This window comes from Falco punctatus (genome assembly GCF_963210335.1).
Source record: "Falco punctatus genome assembly, chromosome: 1".
NCBI classification, from domain to species: Eukaryota; Metazoa; Chordata; class Aves; order Falconiformes; family Falconidae; genus Falco; species Falco punctatus.
Window position 1 is genome coordinate 35,715,740 of NC_137580.1, and position 23,024 is coordinate 35,738,763.

At 52.9% G+C, this 23,024-nt stretch overlaps 1 long non-coding RNA gene across 1 annotated transcript; it reads left to right on the forward strand.

The window, feature by feature from the left end:
• The first annotated feature begins 1,930 nt into the window (after positions 1-1,930).
• LOC308057118 lies at positions 1,931-22,734 on the forward strand. Its single transcript, XR_013925141.1, has 3 exons — positions 1,931-2,441; positions 10,004-10,228; positions 22,125-22,734. It is a non-coding gene; the product is annotated as an uncharacterized lncRNA (long non-coding RNA).
• Positions 22,735-23,024: the final 290 nt, after the last annotated feature.

Genomic DNA, 23,024 nt, shown 5'->3' on the forward strand with positions numbered 1-23,024 from the left:
GCTGACACCCCGCTATCCAAAGTGGTAGTCAGGTTTACAACCAGCCGGGAGAGCTGCAGGCTGCTGTAAAACAAGACGATTCTCTACCCAAACGGCAGTGCTGCTGGCGAGGAGATGGCTTTGCACCTGCTATTAAATCCTAATGAATCGCCGCTAATTGAGAGCTGGGGCTTGCTGACGGTAGCGCTGAACAGCCGGCACCGCAGCCCTGGCTCAGAGGGACCCGACACCACGTTTGCCATGCCACGTTTACTTTCACCGAGTTTTTACTTGATGATTTTGTACGTTTTGTACCACTTTTTCTCCTTCTCTCCCGGCCCAGAAGATAAAAAATAATAATTGAATAAATACCACTTGGGCCTCCACCGGCTGTTTGCAAAGTCTTGGACGGCTGACGCTCGTCCAGCTGTACGTTACAATCGGTGCTGCTACCAGGAAAGAGGGGGACCCTGTGGATGAGAAAGCAGTTGATCTTGTCCCCAGAGGAAAGAGATAATGTTAGACTATTTGTCTGCAGGATTAAATTCTCGGGGTAAAATACGATAGACAGAGAAAAAGAAAGAAAGAAAGAAAAAAGACCCCTGCGTGACCCTAAAAATAAATTGAAAAATACGCTTCTATTTCTTTATTCCAGCAGAATAAAATAAAATAAACCCTCTAAGATACCGCAACGCTCCACTGTGTTTATCTGTAATCTCAAAAGGGAAAGGAACATTTCCTTTCTGAATCAGTGCAAACGTTATGCTGTGAGGTCGGTTTCCCACCACAGCCACCAACCCCAGGGCTCGGGCAGGGGTGGGGGGGAAGAAAAAAAAAAGTGAAGAAAGAAAGTAAAAGTAAAAGTAAAAAAAAAAAAAAAAAAAAAGCCCCGTGAAACAAACCCGAACCGAAAACCCCCAGCAAATCCCATCGGTGGGCTTTACGGGAGAGCTCTGACTGGTGACGGCTCCTTGTGGTGCTGAGGCTGCGGCCCCGGCCCCGCTGCCCGGGGAGCCCCTGGCCCTGCGGCTGCAGCCGCGTGGCGCGGGGGGTGGGGGGGCGGTGCCGCGGGCCGTTGCGGGGGGGTGCCGGGCGGGGGGCTAGGTACGGCCGGAGCCCGGAGCGGGGGTCTGGGAACGGCAGCGATGTATTCGCGAAACAATGGGGGTCAGCGAGCCGCGTCTCGAAGCCGTTTATTTGCTAACCGTGAAGGCTGTTCAAAGCAGGGCCGAGCCCCTGCGTTGCCCAAAGTACTCGGGAGAAAAATGTAAAATTATATTTTAATGTGTAGCAGTACAGTCGTTTTCCCGGCCACGTATATTGAACAAACATGTGGGGATAATAGAGAGAACGATTCTCCTATAGGGGTCTCTATTTGCATGCCATATGTGGCTATAGGCTGAAACAGCTGCGTATAATGAACTTTCAAAAAAGCTAAATACGCATGCAAACCCATAGCAGTTTTCTAAAACTGGCCTAAAAGACAATGAAATGTCCTGCCAGAAAATACAGGAGGCGGAAGAGATTAAAAATAATAATAATGATAATATTAGCTCTCCCCACACCCCCAGCCAAGCCTCAAGCCTCCGCAGGTTTGCTGGGAGCCCTGCCCGAAGGAGGACCCCGGCAGCTGGAGCGGGGGACGGGGGAGCGGGGACGCCCGGGGGTCGGGCAGCGACCCGGGGGGGGATGGGGACACGGGGGACCGGGGCGGGCTGGCAGGGGCGAGCCGAGGTGCACGGCCCGGCCTTGACTGCCTCTCTCCCAAATCTGGTTTTCATAGAGAGGCGCAGTAATTACCTAAAGCCATAACTGTCTCCGAAATTATTCATTAAAGTCATTCTCGGGAGTCTCGCGGCGCTAGCGCTCACATTTATGGCCTCTGCGCCATCCGAGCCTGACATCGCCTCTCGCCCTGCTTCCTCGGCGGCCGCGTGCTTAACGTGGCGGAGGGAAGGGGGGGGGACAGCTCCCTCTCGCCTTGCCCTCGGTGTGTGTGTTTGCGGGGGTTCGGGTTGCTTTCCCCCTTTTGGCGAAGGAGCGCGGTGAGGCCGGCAGACACCTTGGGAGCGAGGAGGGTATTTTGGGGAGTTGCAGTGTTGTGCGGAAGATCATGTCTGTGCCCTGTGGTGCTGTCAGCGGTGACAGATCCCAGATGCAGCCGCTACTGTACGGCAGATTGAGTTTCTCAGCAGAAAACTCTCTCCCTCCCTCCCAAACGTCTTCAAAAAACATCTCCAGATACTGCGGGTCACTTCGGCTCAAACAGGGAGAGAAAGGGGGGAGAAAAAAAAGGCTTTCCCTCTCCCCCTCCCTTTCACTTCCTCCCGCCGGATCTCTCTGGGGTGCGGCTGGGGAGGGGGGGGGGATGACCGGGCCCTTCCCCACCCGGGGATCCAGGTCTCCCCTCGCGCCCCTAGCCCGCCGCGAGCACACCGCCGAGCACGGGGAGCCTCGTCCAGGTAAGCGGGGAGCGCGGCCGGCGGCCGGGGTGGTCCCCGGAGCTCGTCACCCCTCCCGCGGTCGCGTCTCGCTGTCTGGGGGGGGGGGTGCGGGGGTTGGGCGGCGAAGGGGTCCCCCCCAGCCCCAGACCGGGGGCGGGAGGCAGCAACCGAGAGCCGGGTCCGCCCAAAGGTCGGGGCTCGGGGTACCAGGGGTGGTAACAGGGTAACCGGGGTGGATTCGGGGGCGGCTTTAAGCGGAGAGCGGGGACGAGAGGGAGAGCGGGCGGAGGCGGGGAAGGGCGGCCGGGCGCGGGGTGCACACCCGGTCAGGTCGGGGCAGCGGGGAGCTGCGGACCCGGGGGAGCAGCTCCCATCACCAGCACCGGCAGCCGCCGCCCCGGGAAGCGGCGGAGCTCGGGAGCTCCCCCCACCGCCCCCTCCCCGGGCTTTTCTTTACCGCTGCGCGTAAATGGCAAGAGGCACGGGGCTTAAGATCGCCGGGGAATTCATCCCGCTCTTGGAGACATACAACGTGTATCAACACTCCCGTCCTTCCCCCGCATCCCCCGGAAAACATTCGCGCCCCCCGAGCGCCGAAATCAGCCGCCGAGGGGCTCGGATGTCTCCTCCTGGAGCCCTTCGCCCCCCTCCGCGCGAGTGAGTGATGCTCAAGGGCCGGTGGCGGGCCGGGGCTTGCGGTGCCCCCTCCTCCCCACTTCCGAGGAGCAATGCACATGCAGCAGCTGGCACCAGCGAGGCCTCCCGCCGGCGGGTGAGCCCCCAAAACACCCCGCACGGCCGCGGGGGAGGTCTGCTGCTCCCCACGGGCCATTCGGTGTGACAGCCCTGGGGTCGGGGTGCCGCCCCTGGGAGCGCCTGGACCTCACCCCTCATCACTTTCCCCTGGATGCCAACAACCTGATTTTGCTCATGCTTCTTGGAAATGGCTCCTACTAACCCCGCTCTCGGTCTTTCCTTCCCCAGATGAATTGAAAGGCTTTAATTCAACCGCTCGCCCAGCCCCCTCCCCTCTCTCCTTCTCTCTCTCTCTTTTAAAAAAGCTCTTGCCTTTAGCAGAAGTATAATTGTGACCCTGCCTGATCCACAGAGCCTCCTGTTGGGAGCAGTTAGCTGTGGTTGCATTAGGCCAAAGGACCTCCCAAGTGGCGGTGGCCTGGGTGTCATAGGAAGGGACTCTGCACATTGTCCATTCTTTCTCATCAAAGTCCCAGGCACCGTGGAGCCAACAGTTTGGTGGAGCAGGAAAATAGTAAACAAGCCTCCCCCACTCCCTTCCCAATCCAGCAGCCCCACGGTTTTCCTGGGACGCAAGAAGGGGAACAAACTTTCATAACTTGGGCTCTACGGTGTGATTTACATTTCCGGCTGCTCTGTCGGAGTGGCAGTAATTTACAGCCTGATAAAAAACACTTCTACAACACCAGAGCATGTTCAAGTGGTATCTTACTATGCAAAAAGATTTTAAAAGAGGACGCACGCAGGAAAAAAAAGTTCGTCTCTTTGCCTTTTCCTCACCATGGTTTTCTGGAGAGACAAATGGGTTGAGATTGTAGTGTAGGCAAAAGAAAAAAAGTAGGCTCAGGCTGAAGAAAACGAGAATGAAATCAATCCTGGGCTTTTGTTTATACGATGTATATTACATGTCCTATTTCTTCAAGGTTTTCACTTAATGGATACTTCTATTTCTTTCGTGCTTTCGGGCCAAATCCTGCTTGTCTTGCCCTAGGGAATGCTTTCATTTGGGCATGGATCTATTGTGTTTAAACAATTTCTTTTCTTCAATAACTCATTTCTTCTCCGGAATCTACAATCGAGTAGGTCTGGTAGCGTTTATGAAAGGGGAAGCATATTTTATTCAGTTCTAATTTCTCTAATCTGATAGAGAAAGCTTTTCCAAATACCGGGGTAATAGCGTTATCCCTTCTTGAGGAGCATCCAGTTTGTTTCAGCCAGGCTTCTCCACCGAAGCAGGGCAGGACGGGTCTGGAAACTAATGTACAACATCCCTATCCTGGTAGAGACGGTAAAGTTTAGTAAATTACAAATATGTGAATTTGGCAAACAGTTAAGAATTAAAATGATCAAACGATTAAAAAAAAAAAAAAAGGAAAGAAAGCAAAAGCAATGAATAAATCACATGCAGCAGTTGCCACTTTCATGACTTTGGTAATTGTTTACACCTGAATCATAGTTTACTCCAGCCACGGTTTCAAGAGTAAACCTTTAAAGAATTTAATTATTTCCAGTTTTCGGCAATAGGGATGGAAAAAAAATAAAAAGAAAAAGAAAGAGTAAGTTAGTGGGCAAATGCTGTCTCCCGAGCTCTCATAAAAGGCTTACGATGTATTTCCATCCCGGAGATACCAGCAGCCCCTCCGCGTCCCCCTCCTCCCCGACACACGGGCGCGCATCGTCATCTGTGCACGCATTTACGGCCTAATGAGGGTGCTGAGAGGGCTCGCATGGGGCCATCCTGCTGCGCGTATAAATACACATACACACACATACATATCTATATATCTATATATCTATGCGCCTGTGTGGGTGTTCAGTCGAGGCACGATATTGAAGCATGTGTGAGTGGACTCCCTGGCTCCTTCCGTCAGCTCTGTAATAGCTCTGTTATTTTTACTAAACGATCAGGATGGCTCTACGTGACCCCTCGTCATTTAAAACCATTTTCTATCATTGCACGTGTGCCGCAGGGGGGGGAAAGAATCGACAAGTCATTGAGAATAACCGGGAAAGCCTGTGATGTATAGCACGTTTTATCTTTATTTAGGCACCGTGTGGCTCGCAGGACGGCCTGGGCTTCCCTGCGCGGTAGGGGCGCGGAGCGCACCCCCCTCCGGGAGCGGCGCACACGGTCGGGCAACTCCTGCGGCGGGCGGGGGCAGGGCGCGCGCAGCCACGGGGAAACCTCTCCTTCCCTGCTGCCATTTTCTGTGTGTGAATTCGACGCTTTCTGGGGAGAAAAAAAAAAAAAAAAAAAAAAAAGCAAAAAAGCAAAAAAGCGGTTCGCCGCTGCCGCAGCTCCGCGGCCGCGCTGGGCGGAGGCAGCACGCCGGGGTCTGGGACCCCCCGTCCCCGCCGCAGCCCGCCGTGCCGTGGGCACTGCAGTGAGCTGCAAGCTGCGAGTACTTTCGGTATTTCATTGCTCCCTCTCCTTAAATCCGCCCCCGGCCCCCGCGTCGGGGCTACCTTGGCACCCTTCCCGCAGCCGCGCAGCATCCTCGTATGCGCTGTATCCCGGGGCCGGGCTGGGATTTAAAGGGCTCTGAAACAGGCGGTTTGCCTTCAGGAAACCGGCTCGGGCTTGACTGCGGTGGGGGTCCCAGGGAGGGGCGGAAGGGAGGAGAGACAAGCCGTGGTTTGGTTTGGAGCGCAGCCTTCCGCAGCGGGGGGCATGCACCCTCCCTGCGCGCCGCGGCTGGGCAGGGGGTACCGGGTTGCGCCCCGGCGGGAGCTCCGCGGGCACTCCGTGCATCCCCCGCCGGCGGGCGGCGGTGGCCGAGAACCGGGGTCCGCCCGCCTCGGACCCCCTTTCCTTTGCCCAGCCGCTGCCTGGCGCGGCGGGCGTCTGCTCTTCGACGAAAAGGAACAAATATCCTCAGACACATTTTTAAAAATTTCTGGAGCTTCCCTGAATAGCCAGCAGCCTAAAATCACTAGACCTGCGAGGGCTTCATGCGCACCCCCGCTCCGTGACCCAGAGTAACACGCCGCTGGTGCGTCAGGCGCTGGCTATGGGAATATTTGGATATAGGCATGTATGTGGGGGCATGGATAAAAGAGCTTTGCATCGCCTTGGGTTAAGGGCTCAGTCCTCAGGCTTTTTTTGGTGGCTGGCTCCCACTTCGTAAAACATCTGTTAGAAATGATGTTCCCTGCCGGACAACGAGCTCGGAGGTTATTTTATTTCCCACTCCCGCTCACCTTAGCTGAGGGAAGGGAATATCACGCTGGATGCAGGGAGGGGAGGAGGCACATAAGCTAACTGCAACTCATTTTCTAGAAGTAAGTCACCTCAAGCATGTGCTTAGTCATATTTTTTTATTTTTGATGGCCGGTCGTCGTAGTAAGTTTCAATACTGTTGTATTTATTACGTCATTTGCAATTCTGTTTCTTGCGCGTCTTTCTTATTTTTGAGGGGGCAAGAAAGAAAAAAAGGTATTGTTGATCTGTCCAGTCCTAAGAAGACATACACTAACCTAAGATTAAAAGAATACGGCTTATTAAAGACGGGCAGCGACAGTTCCTACAGCAGCATCTCGCTAAAAGCGGAAAAAAAGAGAAAGAGATTGAAACATGATACGGTTATATAATAGATTCTGACTGAGTCTAAGCTGCATAAGCATAGAAGGTGTTCAAAACGTAAACATTTCTCTGTTATTTCTTTTGCACACATATGGTTTAAAATAGACAAAGTGGTCATCTTATTTGATTGTACATATATAGGGACATACATGAATACACACACATATAAAGCTTTCCTCCGAAGAGAGCTCTGACACCTGTTGTAAGCTTCAAAACAGGAGATCACACTGTAAATGCTTTCTGCATTTTTCTAAACGATAAACACTCTTCTCAGACAAAATAGCTACAGGAGAACTTTACTAAGTGAACGTCCTACGAAAATATCCTCGAGGATGAATTAATCTTCCGTTGGGACGAAATACGTGTCGGATTCTCCCGGTATTTCCCAAGCCAGACACCTCCGAGGAGATACCTGGCAATCTTTTCGCTATTTAATTAAATTCTGTAGAGACTTGTTTACTGAATTTGCTTGGGTTTATTTTTACTTGGTGAGTAGCGGGACGAAAAGCAGGATAAAACTAAAAGGGCTTGCACGGAAAGTCGGGAAAAAATATAATTTTCTCCATCGCCGAAGCAAAGGCTATTTGGGGGCTCTTTCCCCGGGTTATCTGCATCCAGCCCACGAAGCTCCTGCCTGCTGCTCAGCGGGGCTGCCCGGCCGCCGGCAGCGCACCGGTGTGCCCGGTGCCTGCGGAGCCCCCGCACATCTCCCGAGCTCGGGGCCGGCGCCCCCCGCCCCCCCTCCCCCGGCGCGTAATGGCGGGGGGGGACGGACACGGACGGACGGACACGGGTTCGGGGGGGTGGGGTCGGGGTGGTGGTGGGATTGGGGGAAGCCGCCGTAATTGTTTTCCCTGCAGATGTTGTCCTGGTATTTAAAAGACTAAATCCCAACTTCCAGGCACACAGCTGGGGTATGTTGTGTCCTATCAGTTCATAACAAGGAGGCATTCTGGAAAGACTCGTAAGGATATTTATTTTAAAATGTGTGCTGAAAAGATATATGCCTGGGGGAGGTGGGACAGGGTTGGGCGTCTCAAGTTGTGTTTCTAAGCCAAAATGGCACAATTCGAGTTGTGAACAAATGGTTTCCAGAGAATAGTTATTTTCCCTTTCTTTTCCCTGCAAAAAGATTGTTTGAAGTTCCCGGAGTTTAAAATGTTAAGTAATATTAATACCAAAAAGAATACTTCGGGGTTTCTTGTTTTAATTTTGAAGGGCTGGCATGTGTGGTTTTTCCTTCCCTTCCTTCCTTTCTTTCTTGCTTTCTCGCTTCCCACCCCCCCACCCCCCTTCTTTCTTGCGTTTGGAAACTCCTTTCAAACGAACTGTGTTTGGGATATTGTTGTTGCGCGTAAAAGAAATAAATAACCCACTAAATAAAGCAGGCTCCTGTTATGACAAGTTCCAAGCCAGAGCAACATTTTACTAGTTAAAAAAGCCCTTGAGGGAAAAGAAAAAAAAAAAAAAAAAGCAAAAGGGTTTAATAGCAGAAACGCTGTCAGTTGCAGAGGTGTGGGGCAGCAGCGCAGGGCACACCTCTCCCAGCCCCACCGCGGCGGAGCTGCCAGTGCCCCGGGCGCCGCGGGGGACAGGGCGGGCGCCTCTCCCGGGAAGGGGGGCTTGCGGGATCAGCCCGCAGAATTTATCACTGGCAAAGCCTCTGCAGAGCCGGCAGCACCGGGGATGGGCAGCTCGGCGGGGCGCTGCCGTTCCCTCCCCGCCGCTTTTCCTTCTTTCATCGCCGCGAGCGTGTTAAAACTATTGCGAAAATAGCGAGGGATCGCGTCAGCGTTCTGTGAGGGCTGGGACCTCCTCGGCCACCTTCAACCGGGAGTTATCCCGGCGCCGGGGGATGCGCCCGCAGCTCCTGCCCGCTCGCCCCGTCGGGGCTGCCTTGGTGGGCAGCGGCGGGGGCCTCGACCGGTCTCTGCCGGGAGCCCTCGTTACCGCGGGCCGGCATCTCTAACAGTGCGGCCGGCCCGCAAACAACGCCATCCCGCTGTCTCTGGGCGGATTTTTCTCCAGAAATCGAGAAGGGGGGGGGGGGGAACAACGTTGGTAGGGGTCATTGTGGAGAGTCAAGGTTTGAAAACGGTTTTCTCCTCAGCAAATCCTGGGAGGGGTTTAACTCCGCCCGGGCGGGGGCGGGAGGGATCCTCAGCCGGGAGCGGAGCAGCGCTGCTTCCCCGGGGAGGCCCCGGGGGGCCCGGCCGCCGCTCCGGGGAACCGCGCTGGCAGCGGTGTCGACCCCCCCGCCCCCGGCGGCGGGAGCCCGCGCTCCCTAATCGCTTGCATGTGCCTGCGCCCCGAGCGGCCCCGCTCCGAGCCGCGGCAATACCGTGACAATTCGCGTGTCGTAAATTACACAGACCTCACCCCGGCAGGGTAACGCCGGCGAGGTGTCCGGTGTGTCTGCAGCTCTGGAAGGCACGGGAGGAACCCGGGCTTGCTGCTGCCCTGATTGCCCTTTCCCCTGCCTCCCCCTCCGCCACCTCCTCCACGGAGGGTCATATCGCAACGACTCACCGACACGTTTCTGTGGAAAGGAACATTTTTGTCTCGCCACCTCCCCCCCCCCCCTTTTTTTTTTTTTTCTTTTAAAGCTGTTAACTCCCGTTTATGATAGAAAATGTTACTCAGTGCGTTTTGTTTCGTTCTGGTTGCCATTGGTTGGCCTGGGTTTAATCAGGGGGGAAAAATGCTCGCCACAACTGTAGCTATTGTCTGGCTAGAAAGACCGGGACCGGAGGAGCAAAGAGTAAAGGACGGGAGACCGTGGGTGACAGTGACGGTGGGACCCGCCATCGCTTTCCAGGAACCCTGGTCCTGCTCTCAGCGCCTCCCAAAACAGAGCTCCCTCTCTCCCCAAGCTGCCTGCAGCGGTGGTCAGGGGAGCCGGGGGCATGTTATCTCAGGAACATAATGCTAATAAATGTGCTCATATGTTGGACATTCCCCTTGCCTGTTTTATAGGGTTTCGCTGGTGGTGCTTAATGGGCTGGGTCACCGGGACTGATGCTAGAGAGGTTATTAGGATTAAGTAACCTAATGAATCGTATGGCCATTAGCGGGGCTTTGAAAGAAGGTAGTTTTCCCTGTAACCTGGTCTTCTGCCTCTTAACACGGGAAATTATTTTTAACTGTCCCTCAATCACAGGTCGGAGGGGGGGCTTTTTTTCCCCCCTTTCTTATTTGTTTAAAACCTCTCTCTGATGCTCAGAAATGGATTTCTTCACAGGAGAAGCCTGTCTTTTTATCTCGGGGTTCCTCGGAACCGCTGGCCGAGCCGGACACCGCGGCCGCTCCCGCCCTGCCCGGCTGATGGCAGCGCAGCCGCCGCCGGTGCCTTTCCTCGCCGCCGGCCACGGGGGCACCGCTCGGGGCGCGGCTCCGTGACGAGGAGGATTTCTATTAATTTTTCCCAGAAGAGGATTTTTCTCTTTGTGCCTTTTGCCCAAGCCAGGTAAGCGATGCGATGCTCGGTTCCCCTCCCCAGCAGCTCGTCCCGCACTGCTCCCTCCCGGGGAGCCCTTGGAGTCTCATTCCCGGAGGGCCTCGCTGGTAGGGGGCCCTGGCTTCCCCGCTCCGCCCCGCGGTACCGACACCGGGCCTCGCCGCGACCCGGCCCGGGGGCGGCTCAGGGCGGACGGGGCGGACGGGCAGGGGCGGACCGGCGGCACCGGAGCCTGCGGCTTTGCCTCTCTCCCCGGGGCAGCCGTGCTGGGGGGGCGCAGGCTGGCAGGAGGCAGCCCTGGCACCATCCACCGTCTTCTCTGGCGGGGAGAAACCAAACCTACCTTTTTTTAATTTTCCTTTATTTATAGCCCCAAAGTTTAAGATTACGCCACGGAATATTTTTTTTATTTGTTAAAACCTCGTTGTTTGGTGTGGTTTCTTGTCGTGTCCGTGTCCCCCCCACCCCCCCACCCCCGGTATACGGGAGCGTTTGAACGTGGACACAGGTTACAGCCCGTAATGCCCTCTCGGGGAAGCCGTGCCAGCGGCGCGAGTCTCTGCTGTAACCAGAACAAGTGTTAATGGCTGATTAAATTCGATCAGATTTGAAATATTTGTCCCGTGTTCATTTTTCGGACCGTTCACATTTGGGAAAAAAAACCCCACAAAACCCCAAACCAACCCCAAACCGGGGGTACTGGGGGAAAGAAAACTCCAAGAGGGTGTTGGGGGAGAAGAGACCGCAGGCTTTTGGCCGAGCGTCTCAGCGAGCTGCGGCGGCGGGGCTGGGGGGCGATCCCCGGGAAGGACGCAGGGGTGTGGAGCCGCAGCGGCTGGAGGCAGAGCAAGGGCCAGCCTCCCCTCCCGGAGCAAAAGAAGCCGGGACCCCTTCAGCAGAGTTGTCACCGAGTGACATCTCCCGCGCCGGACTACGTGGCGCTGGCAGAGCGGGCCGGTGGCAAACGCGATGCCGTGTTCTCCAGCTGTAAAAGCTCACGGTCACACAGCGAGAGGCCCCGCACCTGCCGTGCTGCGGGGCCGCGGCTGCCGGGAAGGGGCTGCTCCTCTGGGGGCCGGCGGCGGGAGCAGCGCAAGGTGTCCTCCTGCAGAGGGGAGGAAAGCTCCAGCCCGCCTGACTTGGAAAGAATCCACTTTCCCACAGCTTTTTCAATCCCCAATACTTTTCACACCCTGTTAGGAGTTAATACCGCCGAAACCGCTAAACGCTTCCATGCCTAAAGGTACGCCCCGCCGGGGGCTGCGCCTGTCGGCCCGCAGCCCCGGGGGCAGGCCGGGCCGCGGGGGCGGGGAGCGCCGCCAGCCCCGCGAAAGGGCTCGTTTCCCTGGTGGAAATTCCTAGGATGCCTCGTGCTTAGGCTGACACATCGGGCCTGCCTTCTCTGCAAGGGCTTCGGAGCGCAGGGGAGGGGAAGGAATCCCGGGATACCTTTTGGGAGAGAGTTGGGGGATGTTGCACCTCCGGGCGGCAAGGAAGGCTCCCGGGGGAGGGGGGATCACAAGCGGGCTTGATCTTGCCTGTCGCCGGCGGATTGATTTTTTTCCCTCTTTTTTACGGGGATGGGGAATGTTTTCCGCGTCTGTGGTAGCGCCTTGCACCCTTCAGCCGCCACCCGCCGCGGCCGCCGGCGGCCGGTACCGCTCCGCCCCGGCCCCGCCCCGGCCGCCGGTGTCCCTGCGGCGTGTCGGGGCCAGCAGCCGCTCCGCTCTGGCATAGCGAAAATGCGGGAAGGCCGGGAGCTGACCTCACCTTCGATGTGTCCCCAGCCTCGGCACGGCAAGGCCAAGGGCAGGGAGAGGAGTGCCCACAGGGACGGCGTGGCAACCGATCCCACGCCGCAGGAACAGGCCGGTCGGGGGAGCGTTTCCCGTCCTCTTTTCCCATCAAAGTAATCGCTGGGAAACTCCGGGTGACATTTCTTGCCACTCCTTCCCAAATCTCCAAACACCGTTCCCAGCAAAACTGACCGACTGTGGTCTCCCTGGCTTGCAGCAAGATCACTCGTCTCTGAGAAGCACAAAATCCATCTAGAAGGCCTGATCCTGCCATGTCTGACGGCCAGGTCAGCTGTGCCCAGCCTTTCACAGGCAGCGGGGCTTGTAGGTTGGCATTCAGAGCCTGAAGGGTTTTGTTTGTGGGTTTGGTCCCAAAAACCAAGGGACTTGTCCCCAGCACAAAGCAAGTGCAGCTCTGGAGCCCAGCTCTGCCGTGCTCCCCCCCAGACACAGGGATGCAGCTCTCCTTGCACCCCGCAGCTCACCAGCAGCCTTTCTTTTGCAGCAGCTCCGGGGAAGGCTGAAACACCAAGTCGGTGGTCACTGACTGTGCAGGCTATACCTTGAGGTGCAACAACCCTGGCCCCTTGGTGACTGCTCATAGCGTTGTAAAGGTTGCAGCAACCCTCAGCTCTATGCTTGTTCTCTGTTCAAAACCCTTTAAAACCTCGTGGAGGGAAAGGGAAATCCATCAGTAATACACACTTGGTGGGACACTCTATTGCCCTCCTTTGGCTTTTCCCATTGCTGTCGGGAAATGTGGTGCAGGCCAGCTGTGGTGTGTGCTGCACGGGGAGGAACCGTAGGTGCGGTGACCAGACAGTTCCCAAGCAAAAGGCTGCAGACACCTCTGAGAGAGGCTGGTTCTCAAGTGGGGGATGCGGAGATTTCCCTGGCTGCCCTGTTCCTGCCCCCTGCCTGAGGCATACACATTCCCCTTGGGCAGGCCCAGGTTGGCTGCAGCCTCTCCCTGCCCTGTTCCTGGCCTGGCCTCACCCAGGTTACATCCCACGGGCTGTGGTCTCCAAGGTGACGCGGGGATCTCTGTGTGTGACTGGGGAGGGGGACGGTTGGTTTGTGTCTGGGCATGAACGAAGTGACTTACCAACTTCTATAGCTTCCCATTGAATTTGCAAGCCCTCATGTTACTTTTCCCCAGCAGGAGCATCAGATAGAAAAGGGGGTCCTCTCCCCTCCCCACCCACCCAGTGGATGAAACACCCACAGCAGAGCCAACGACCTTGTGCAAACCCCCTCTGCAGCCCGAGGGTTCTGATCCCACAGCGGCTCAGCCCACCTCTCCTCATTTTCCCTGCCTGCACCGGGTGGTGGGCACCTTTTCCAGCAGCAGGACCACTGCAGGGATGCCCCTACCACCCGCTGGTCCCCAGCCCCTGGTTCTTCCCCGTGCCTACCCAGGCCCCTGAAGCTGGTGGGGAGCCAGATAGGCCACACTAGGGCCTCTCATCCAGCCTGGAGGAGGGGACGCATGTACAGAGAGGGCCACCTTCTCCCTCACCCTCCCCAGGCCTCAGCAGGAGCCTAAGCCCCAGCCAAAGTGAGGGACCTTGTGGTGGGGGTGCTACATAAACCAGACAGATACCCTCGCTGCTCAGGTGTAACTATAGAGGGTCTCTTCTCCCACCTTGCTGCAGGCCAGAGACCTGAGGGTAGGTATGAACTGTACCCTGCCCAACACCAAGTGTGTTCTAGCTCGATGATAGCATTTATTCAAATAGCATATAGACTTTCAAGTCGAGAGCTAGAAGGATCTTCAGGAAAAGGATGCTCTCTCTCATCAGATGCCAGACAAGGGTGAGGGGATGAGGACCTGAGCATCAGAAGGTACCACAGCAGTAGACACCACAGCTGGGTGTAAGGGCCAGACCCACGGAGAGCTGTCACTCCTTACTGCCTGCAGCCCAAGCTCTCCGCCTTATGCAGGGCAGGTGGTGGGCAGCACCAGTAAGATGTTGGGACCTGCACACCTCAGTTCTGCAGTTCCCTCCACTGCTGGGCCGCCCCCTCACAGTGCTTCCCTTCCCTTCCCTTCCCTTCCCTTCCCTTCCCTTCCCTTCCCTTCCCTTCCCTTCCCTTCCCTTCCCTTCCCTTCCCTTCCCTTCCCTTCCCTGCCCTGCCCTGCCCTGCCCTGCCCTGCCCTGCCCTGCCCTTCTCCTTCCACTTCTCCTTGCCCTTGCCTTTGCCCTTGCCCTCCCCTTCCCTTCCCTTCCCTTCCCTTCCCTTCCCTTCCCTTCCCTTCCCTTCCCTTCCCTTCCCTTCCCTTCCCTTCCCTTCCCTTCCCTTCCCTTCCCTTCCCTTCCCTTCCCTTCCCTTCCCTTCCCTGCCCTGCCCTGCCCTGCCCTGCCCTGCCCTGCCCTGCCCTGCCCTGCCCTGCCCTTCTCCTTCCACTTCTCCTTGCCCTTGCCTTTGCCCTTGCCCTCCCCTCCCCTCGAGCTCTGCAAAACCAGCAGAGAGAGGAAAACGTCAAAACGGCGCCGTGCCCAGCCGGGATTGCCGGTGGTGCGGGGGTGTTGGTGTGGGGGTTTTGTCTCGGTTTGGTTTGGTTTCGGGGTGTCGGTGTGCTGCCGCCCGTAGCGCCGCGCTGCGGCCGGCGTGGGAGAAGCGCTGCCCGAGGGGATGCTCCGGTTTAAAGCCCACTATCCCGCCCCCGCCCCAGGATCTGAGAGGCGGTGGGACCAGCAACCCCCCCTCCCCAACGCCCCCGCCCCAGGTGCTTCCGTGGGGCTTAGCGCCGTGGGAGGGGGCATTGCGCCGGGCTGGGGACCCCCCGTCCGGTCCACGCGCGGCGGGGCATGTGGGTGCGTGTGTGTGAGCATGTCCGCCTAAGCATCGGCACATATCCGCGTACATGCACATGTACGGCTAACATACGTTACATTTATGCAGTCGAATAGATACTATATTATTTCAGTTACCTTATTAAATAACAGTTAGTTCCATAGTTTCCCTTCATTTGTTTCATGCGCTTGGAAATCTGCAAGAAATGCGAACTGGGGAATATTTAAATATACATTTTACATACTAAATATATAAACTCATATACAAATACATTATACAATATATATGTAAACAAAATCAAGGTGCTTGCGGAAGTGCACATGTGAATTTTACTGAAATGCTCCGGTTTGATGATATGGTAGGATGGGACATGTGATGTGATAACAATGCCGGCGTCCCTTTGGATGTGAAGCTCGCGGCGGGGTCTGCCGGGTTCTCCCACTCCCAGGGCTGGCAGCTGTGTCCCCCCCGCCCCCTCCACCCCTGTGGGCTCCTGCCCGATCGCGATGAGGCCCGTGGGAAAGGGCCGTGATGTCCCCACCGTTGCCGCCCCGGGCTGAGGCTCGGTGGGGCGGTGGGACCTGAGCGCCTCAAATGATAGAGTGGTGTCGGCTCCTGCGGGCAGAGATCAGTCTTATTTGTCAGAGGAGGCAAGGGGCGCCTGGAGTAAGTAGCAGATCTTTCACCCACCCGCCCTCTGCCCCGCCCCGCCCTCCCCCCCCCCCAAAAAAAAAAAGGTGGTAGAAGGAGCTCGCTGCTGGCAGTAAGCGAACGGGATGAAGTCTCTCCCCAGTGCGCTGCGTGGAGGTGAGGCTGATTTTCCTTCGTGCTTCTTCCTGCAAGGCTTTCCTGAGGGCTTCAAAACTACCGTTTGCAAAATTCGCGTGGCACCGAGCACAGCTTTAAAACACCTCTTCGGGAGAGAACAGGCATTTTCCCGACTTCTTGTCTTTTTTTTTTTTTTTTTTTTTTTTCTCCTATAACCGCAGGCTGCGGGGCACAAAAGACACGGATAAATGCATGAATCCATCCATCCATTCATGCATCCATCCATCCATTCAGCCCTCCTTTAATAATCTCCTCTAAAGTTGCCATGTGACATTTCAGAACAGTGATTTCAAACATGAATCTGTCACTTTGCTAAAAAAAAAAGAAAAGAAAAGAAAAAAAGAAACCACCTCGCCTGCCCCCACTACCAATAATAACAACCGTAAGGGAAAGGGAAAGGGAAAGGGAAAGGGGAAGGGGAAGGGGAAGGGAGAAGGGAGAAGAGAAGAGAAGAGAAGAGAAGAGAAGAGAAGAGAAGAGAAGAGAAGAGAAGAGAAGAGAAGAGAAGAGAAGAGAAGAAAAAATAAAATAAAATATAAAAGAAATAAGAAAAGGAAAGAGAAATAAAATATGAATATAAAAGAAAAAAGAAATAAGAAAATAAAAGAAAAGAGAAGAAAAAAGAAAAAAAGAGAAGAGAGAAGAGAAGAAAAGAAAAAAAGAAAAGAAAAGGAAATAAAAGGAAAAAAAAGGAAAGAAAAGGAAAAAAAAGAGAAATCCTCCCCCGTTTTGACTATTAGTATTTTCCCATGGGTTTCTTGGGCGAAGAGCCGAGAGCGGGCACGGAGCAAGGCAGAGGGAGCTGCCGGGTCCCCGGAGGCGGGGAGCCGCAGGAGGCTGGGGCAGCTCTTGCTGCCCGCGGGGACGGCGGTGGCAGGTGGGGGCCAGGCTGCTCCCCGCAGGGCACGGCTGCCGGGCCCCGGGCTGCGCCCAGCCGTCCCGCGGGAGCTTCAGCCCGCGCTTCACCCGGAGGGGGAAGCACCCCGCTTGCAGCGAGGGACACAGAGAGCTCTTTCTTGGTTATTAGCGGGGGGAAAGAAGAAAAATAAGAAAAAATAAAAAAAAAGAAAGAAAAAAGAAAGAAAAAAGTGAGAAAAGGGGTAAGAAAAAAAGGGAAAGAGGAAAAAAGGGGGAAAAAAAGATAAAACCAGCTTTGTGCGCTTGGGGCTGCAGGAGCAGCGCTGGCGGCAGGGCTAGGGCCTCACTCCAGGAGAGACGGTGCCAGCCGTCCCAGCGACTTGGTGCACGGGGCTGGCACCGTCCGTCCCGGCGTGAGGATCCGGCCTCGCTCCTTCCCACGAACCAATCCCGACATCAAAGGGCACGCAACAGGCAATGTGGAGCGCACATGGGAGGCTTGCAAAGCCTTTTCTGTCAAAACGTGTTTCCTGGCGTTTTTCTGCCCTACCAGACCTAGCCCCCCGGCACCCCCACAGGACTGCGGAGAAGCAGCAGGGACCTATGGACTGCTAGAGATAGGCTGTGCATACGTCCAGCTTCTTGCAGTGAGCCTGGGGAGCTGCTCGTTTCCTTTTTCCCTCCATGGGATGCAGTGACTCGCAGCAAATTAATAGCCATTGTCATCCAGGGGTGTTTTTAATTATCTTTTTGGGCCTCTGCAGATTTAACTCATCTTCTGCCACTTTGCTGTTTAAACTGGGCATCAATCCAACATCCACTTTCAAACTCAGTATCTCACCTGCTTCGTGTCTAGTCCACCAGCCAACTCCTAGTTCAGCCGAACACACCAACTGTCTCCAAGTCCAAGGACTTGATGGATATCCCTTTACCGCTGCTTAGTGACTGCGTGTGGCCCACCCCATGATCTGCCAGGGTCTGGAGGCACAGCGGGATCCGAGATGGGTTGTAATGGGAAATGGAGCAGGATTTTAAGGCTCTGGACTGGTGGGGAGTGGAGAGGAGATGGGAAATAAAATTAAGACCATTTGGTTCTGCATGAGTATTCAAGAAAACAGATTTATAAACGTTTTAGGTAATAAATTAGAGGAAGTTCTGATTTAAGAGTGGAACAGGAATTTGTAGCACATTTTAATGATGAATTGTTTCTACATTTTTTGAAAGTTTTTCATTCATTCACACCATATTATTTTGAGAGGCTGCAAAAAAGAGCAATGGCTTTGTGTGCATCAACTAATATACTGCAGTATACTACAATAAATGCTACATATTTATATGTGTACTCATTTATTATTGCTGTTACAAATCTAGAGAAAAACTTAACCATTTTGCAGTGATTCCAAGACACAGCATTTAGCAAGAGTCACTGCAATACTTTGTATGGTCTGCACCTAGGAAGCTCCTGTTACTTAACTGGGACACAAGTCCAGCTCACAAACATGCCAGCATTTGGGATTAGGCAGGAACCGGGTGTTTAAATGCAGACTACCTTTTTCATATCATCCTGCCTTTACCAAGTAACTCCCTGGGCATTAGGGAAGTCTCTGAGATGTGTGAAGTCCTGCTCCACACATGCAGTGAAGCCTTTTGGTTTTGACAGGGCTAAGTGTGTATCTCGCACCTAATCCCATCCGGATTCTCAGACAAAGCATTCCTCCCTGGAGGAGCTGGCTCTGGCAGTGCACGTGAAACACACTCACACGGGCAGGGTCTGCACAAAACGTGGTGGCACTGGAGCATGGTGGCAGAAGGCCAGCAGTGAGAACAGAGCCATCAGCCCCATTTTGTGGAGTAGGTTATTTGTCACGCAGGACTTGAGGGAGCTAGCGATGTCCATCTTCATCTCACTGCTTTAAGGAATTCACAGCCACATCTCCCATCACTGTGGTGTGTGGCTTATGTAATATCAGGCAGCTGAAGGACAGGGAGAAGAAACAGTCCCCTTTCCTTTGAAGCTGCTGCATGGCACAATTAATGCTTTGGTCCCTCTTCCCTTCTCCTTTCTCCTGTGCCAACACCAGAACGGCTTCTACTCAGACATCAGTACACTGCTACAGAGGGTGGGAAATGGAAGTTTAACTTCCCTGAGGAACTGAATGAGGTCCCTAGAGCCTCATTTTTATAAAGAAGGATATTTTTCGGTTTGCGATTGAAAAGATTTATTTTCCACCACCACAATGCAGGAAGCCATTGAGCTGGGCAGTCAGGTCCCTGACAGATCTAGACAGTTCTGAGCCACTTGCAGGTAAATGATGGGAGATTTTGTTAACTTGGGAAAAAGGGTGGGAGAATTTTTAAGCTGCTGATACGTCAGTCTATCCTGAAGCAGTCAGTGAAGAAGCTTTGGAAACCGTCCAAGCTGGACTGCGTGTAGTGGCGATGGGCTTTTGGATACCAGGTAAGGGCAGTGAGTAGCTGTGCCTGTGTGGCTGGAAGCCAGGAAACACACGTCCTCACAGGCACCAGCACTGGATGCCACTTATATGGGGCATTGCTGGCAGGAGCTCACTGCAACTGGAGTCCCCAGGGAGTCCACACACACCAGACTCCTGTCCTTCTTGAGGACAAATCCCGCAGGCTGTGTGCACCCACCCTCTCCACCACCCACTGATGCTGCCAGCCCCTCACTGTGGCTCCTCGCCCTCCCTAGGTTTCTTGTCCAGAGCTCACATTGCCCTTAGCATCCAGAAAATTAAGTCCTTGAAGCTGGGACCTGACCTCACATACAGCCTTTGTGGAACCAGGCCAAACTCAGTACAGGTGAGGAGGCCTTTGAACGTGCATCTGAATTGCTTAAAGTAAAAGAACTCAAAGGCCCACACCCACGCACCTATGAGTTGCTGAGGCTGCTTGAATAAGGAATAGAGCATAGGGTCCAAGAAGCATACCTTTTGAGAGATCTGAACCAAGTGCTCCTTCTGCATACGTCAGTACAGCCTGTCAAAGAAATTTATTCCAATAAACATTTTAAGAGCCCAGGGATGGTGCTGAAATGGAAAACGTAGCTCCTTACGCTGGCAGTCAAACCAACATTTCCTAGTATTCACACAGCTGATCAATAGGGGAGGTTTCGGGGAGGTGCAGTTTCTGGTACAGAAAGGAAGTGTGGCAGTATGGTTCATGTGCCCAAGGCCTTAATCTCCCCCTACCCCACCCCCATAAAATTAACCACATAATTTGTAATCATTCATAACAGTTGGAATTGTCTTGACTTTTAAAAGACTTTTCTCATTAGACAACCCTTTATTCCTTGTAAAGCATATTATTGATCTTAATATGCAGAAAATGCCATAGCTAGCAACTTAGAATGTTTGTGCCATTTTTTCTAAACAATGAGAATTGATGAGGTTTGGCAGGACATTAAAATATTTAACATTATAGCTTTGAGAAGGCTTTTATGTGTCTGTACTAATAGGAAAATCTTTTAACAGGAAAAATGTTTTTCTCTGCTCCACTAAAATCTCCAGTGAGGGCTGATTCCATTTGCATTAAACCCCATGGGAGGTTTGTTACTGACTTCAAAGTCAATTCCAAGAGGAATTCCAGTTTGGAAAATCATCACTAGGAAAAAATATCTCAGCCTTGCAGTCACATGACTAGCGCCATTTAAATTAGCCTTTCATTACATGCCCTGACACTTCAGAAAGCATCTGGGGCCAGGACATCTCTGACTTTGCCCAGAGAAATTGTATGTTACCAACCTGAGTGTGATGAAGATGCCAACTCCTACACCACTATGTCATCTGAAGCATGTGAGATGGACCAGGTGCTGCCAGAGGAGCCACAGGCCTATACTGCATCCCTCTAAGAGTCTACTTTTCAGACACTTCGAAAAAAAATTTAACTGCCCAGATCTCTGTTCTTGCTATCCACATCTGACTGTAGGGCTGAGCTCTGATACCTTGGCTGACTCTCTGTCTTTACAGCACTATGTGTAGGGTGCAGAGGTCAGGGGAAGTAGTACAGAAGGCAGCAGGGTGTTCAAAACCCATACCCTTGCTACGTAGAGTGTGACAAGACCTAAACAGGTAACTGTGACAGGGAACGCCTGTCTGGTTCAGTTCCTTGACTCAGGAAGGGGTATTTGCCAGCCGGCTGATTTGCCACACCCTGGTCCATTGTGAGCTGCTCAAGGGCTGCGGCAGAGCCCTGGCAAAATGGGGCCATAGTCACTTTAGGGCTGTGAGAGCATCTCCAGGCACTTCTCCACCCCACGAGCCTGAGTGCTGCCTTGGGCTGGTGCACGCCAGCACTGAGCCCTGCAATGTGTGTGTCCTCTGACTATGCATCTTTGCATTCAAGATGAAGGAGGAAAATTATTTAAGCAAACGAGGCAGCCTAAAAGAAGGTTGTCATGAAAGTTCATGCCTGTCTTTGTCTTTCAGTGTTGAGCTCATGTGAGGGTACGCGGATCCTCCAGACACTTGGAGCACAAAGGTCCTTCTGGACTGCATTTCTCTTAAAATCTGTAAGGGCAGAGCTGCTCAGTGGCTTGTTGAGGCCTCTTGGACCTTTTCTAACACTAAACAAAGGTTGGTACACTTCATTTTAACTGTGAAGCTCATTCCCAAGTTTTCCTGAGGTGGGCAATTTCGTTAGTGATTGTGAAGGTCAGATCTGCTTTATCATTTGCAGTCTTCCCTTTACTCCCAGCACAACACCTCTTATAAATGCTAGCAGGAAAAGAACAAAATGTACAATTTGTCTCCTGTAATCATATGTATTCCTGTACACAACAAGCTTAAATGTTGGGATCTTTTAATAGCTTTTTCCATATTGGACTCTTTGTTTGGATGTGGTTTTCCTGATGTATCCTAGTAACATGTTTAGTTAATTTATATTGTGTGTATGTGTAGACAGATATACACACATCCATATGTATGCACGCACATAGTGCTCATTAAGTAAGTGTTAAACCTCCCACAGCAGAGTTGGGTTTGGAGGGCAAATAGGCTGAAAACGAGAAGTCTGTTCCATGTGCAGAGGGGTACTGCCGAGGCTGCTCCAAGGAGGCACATGCAGCCCCCCACGGGGATCTGGAGCCCCCGCGCCTCTGGTGCGAAGGTTGCTCTGACATGTGCACCCCAGGCAGGACTGAAATCCTTATGTGTCACCAGCAGCAAAGCGCCATGCTCAAATGCCCTCCGGAGGGGGTGGGCTTGTCGCCTCCCCCACCCCTCACTGGCACGTGCGGAGGCTGGAGCGCTTGGCCAGTCCCTCGGTCGCGAGGCGTTGCCTGCATGTACGTTGGCAGTGTGAGGACTTGATCCTTAAACTGTTCAAGTATCTCATCTGTTGCAAGACAAACTCCAACCCCAGAAACTTCTAGTGGATGATGAAGAAAGGAGTAATTCCACATATTGCATGGTAAAGCACAAATATGACCTACTCGTCTGGTGACAGATGACCCTCTCTTGAAAGACCCAATCCTGGCCATGTTTGTCTTTATTAAAATGAGGAAGAGCTGGCTCCAGGGCTACAACATGTACTCCTGGAAAAGCCACACACTCCTTATCCTCTTTTTCTTTCTTTTTTTTTTTTTTTTTTTTTTTTTTTTTACCTAGGCCCACAAGCACAAGTGGATTGAACGAGTCCTGCACTGCTGTATTTACTCTGTAGCAAAACTTCCTTTGAGGAGCATTCTGCAGGCCTAAGGACTGAGGAGCCAGGACTGGGAGCTAGGGAAAGGACATGAACTATTTCCTTCATAGCTGGTTTAGAAAAAGCCGGCTGCTTTCTACGGTCACGCCAAAACTAAGAGGAGATGGTCTGAGGTTAAGAAACACGCGGGATAATTTTCATACCAAATGTGAAAAATGCAAAATTGCTTTAACATATAGTAACTTGCCATAAAAATGATATGTGTTCCCTTCCAGCTTTAAAAGGAGACTTTATAAACTGTACTGTCTTTGATTTGTAGGGCAACTTCATATTTATTTTTTTAATTCACAAGTTTGTGAGAAAACATAATGAAACCCTTGATGTTTTTATGATCTTGATTAGTGCTTCATTGTATAAGTATTTGGTTATTGAAACACACACTAAATATTGCACTGTAAAATCTGCTGCAACTTATTCAATATCTTTTGGAATTAATAGAAAAAAATTGCAGGACTGCAAAAATGGTATTAATTTTAATTTTATTTCATTTAATAAAAAACTCACTTGACTGCACAGTCTTTTTCTTTATTTTCTCACTTATTGTGTGTATATTTGAAGAAAAATGTCTGTTGCATATCATCTATCTAACACGAAAAACTGATGCTGTTATTAATAAGTTACTGAGAAAAATAAACCAGTTTGCACTTCAATTTCTATCACTCCTGGTGAGTGATTCTTTTGGAATAAACATAGCTCTAACACATGTAAACAACACAGGAAATTAATAACAAAATTTTTTGGATTTATTTCAGATGCTGCATACTTTATGTAAATATATGTGGCTTTCAATTTCAATGATTTTC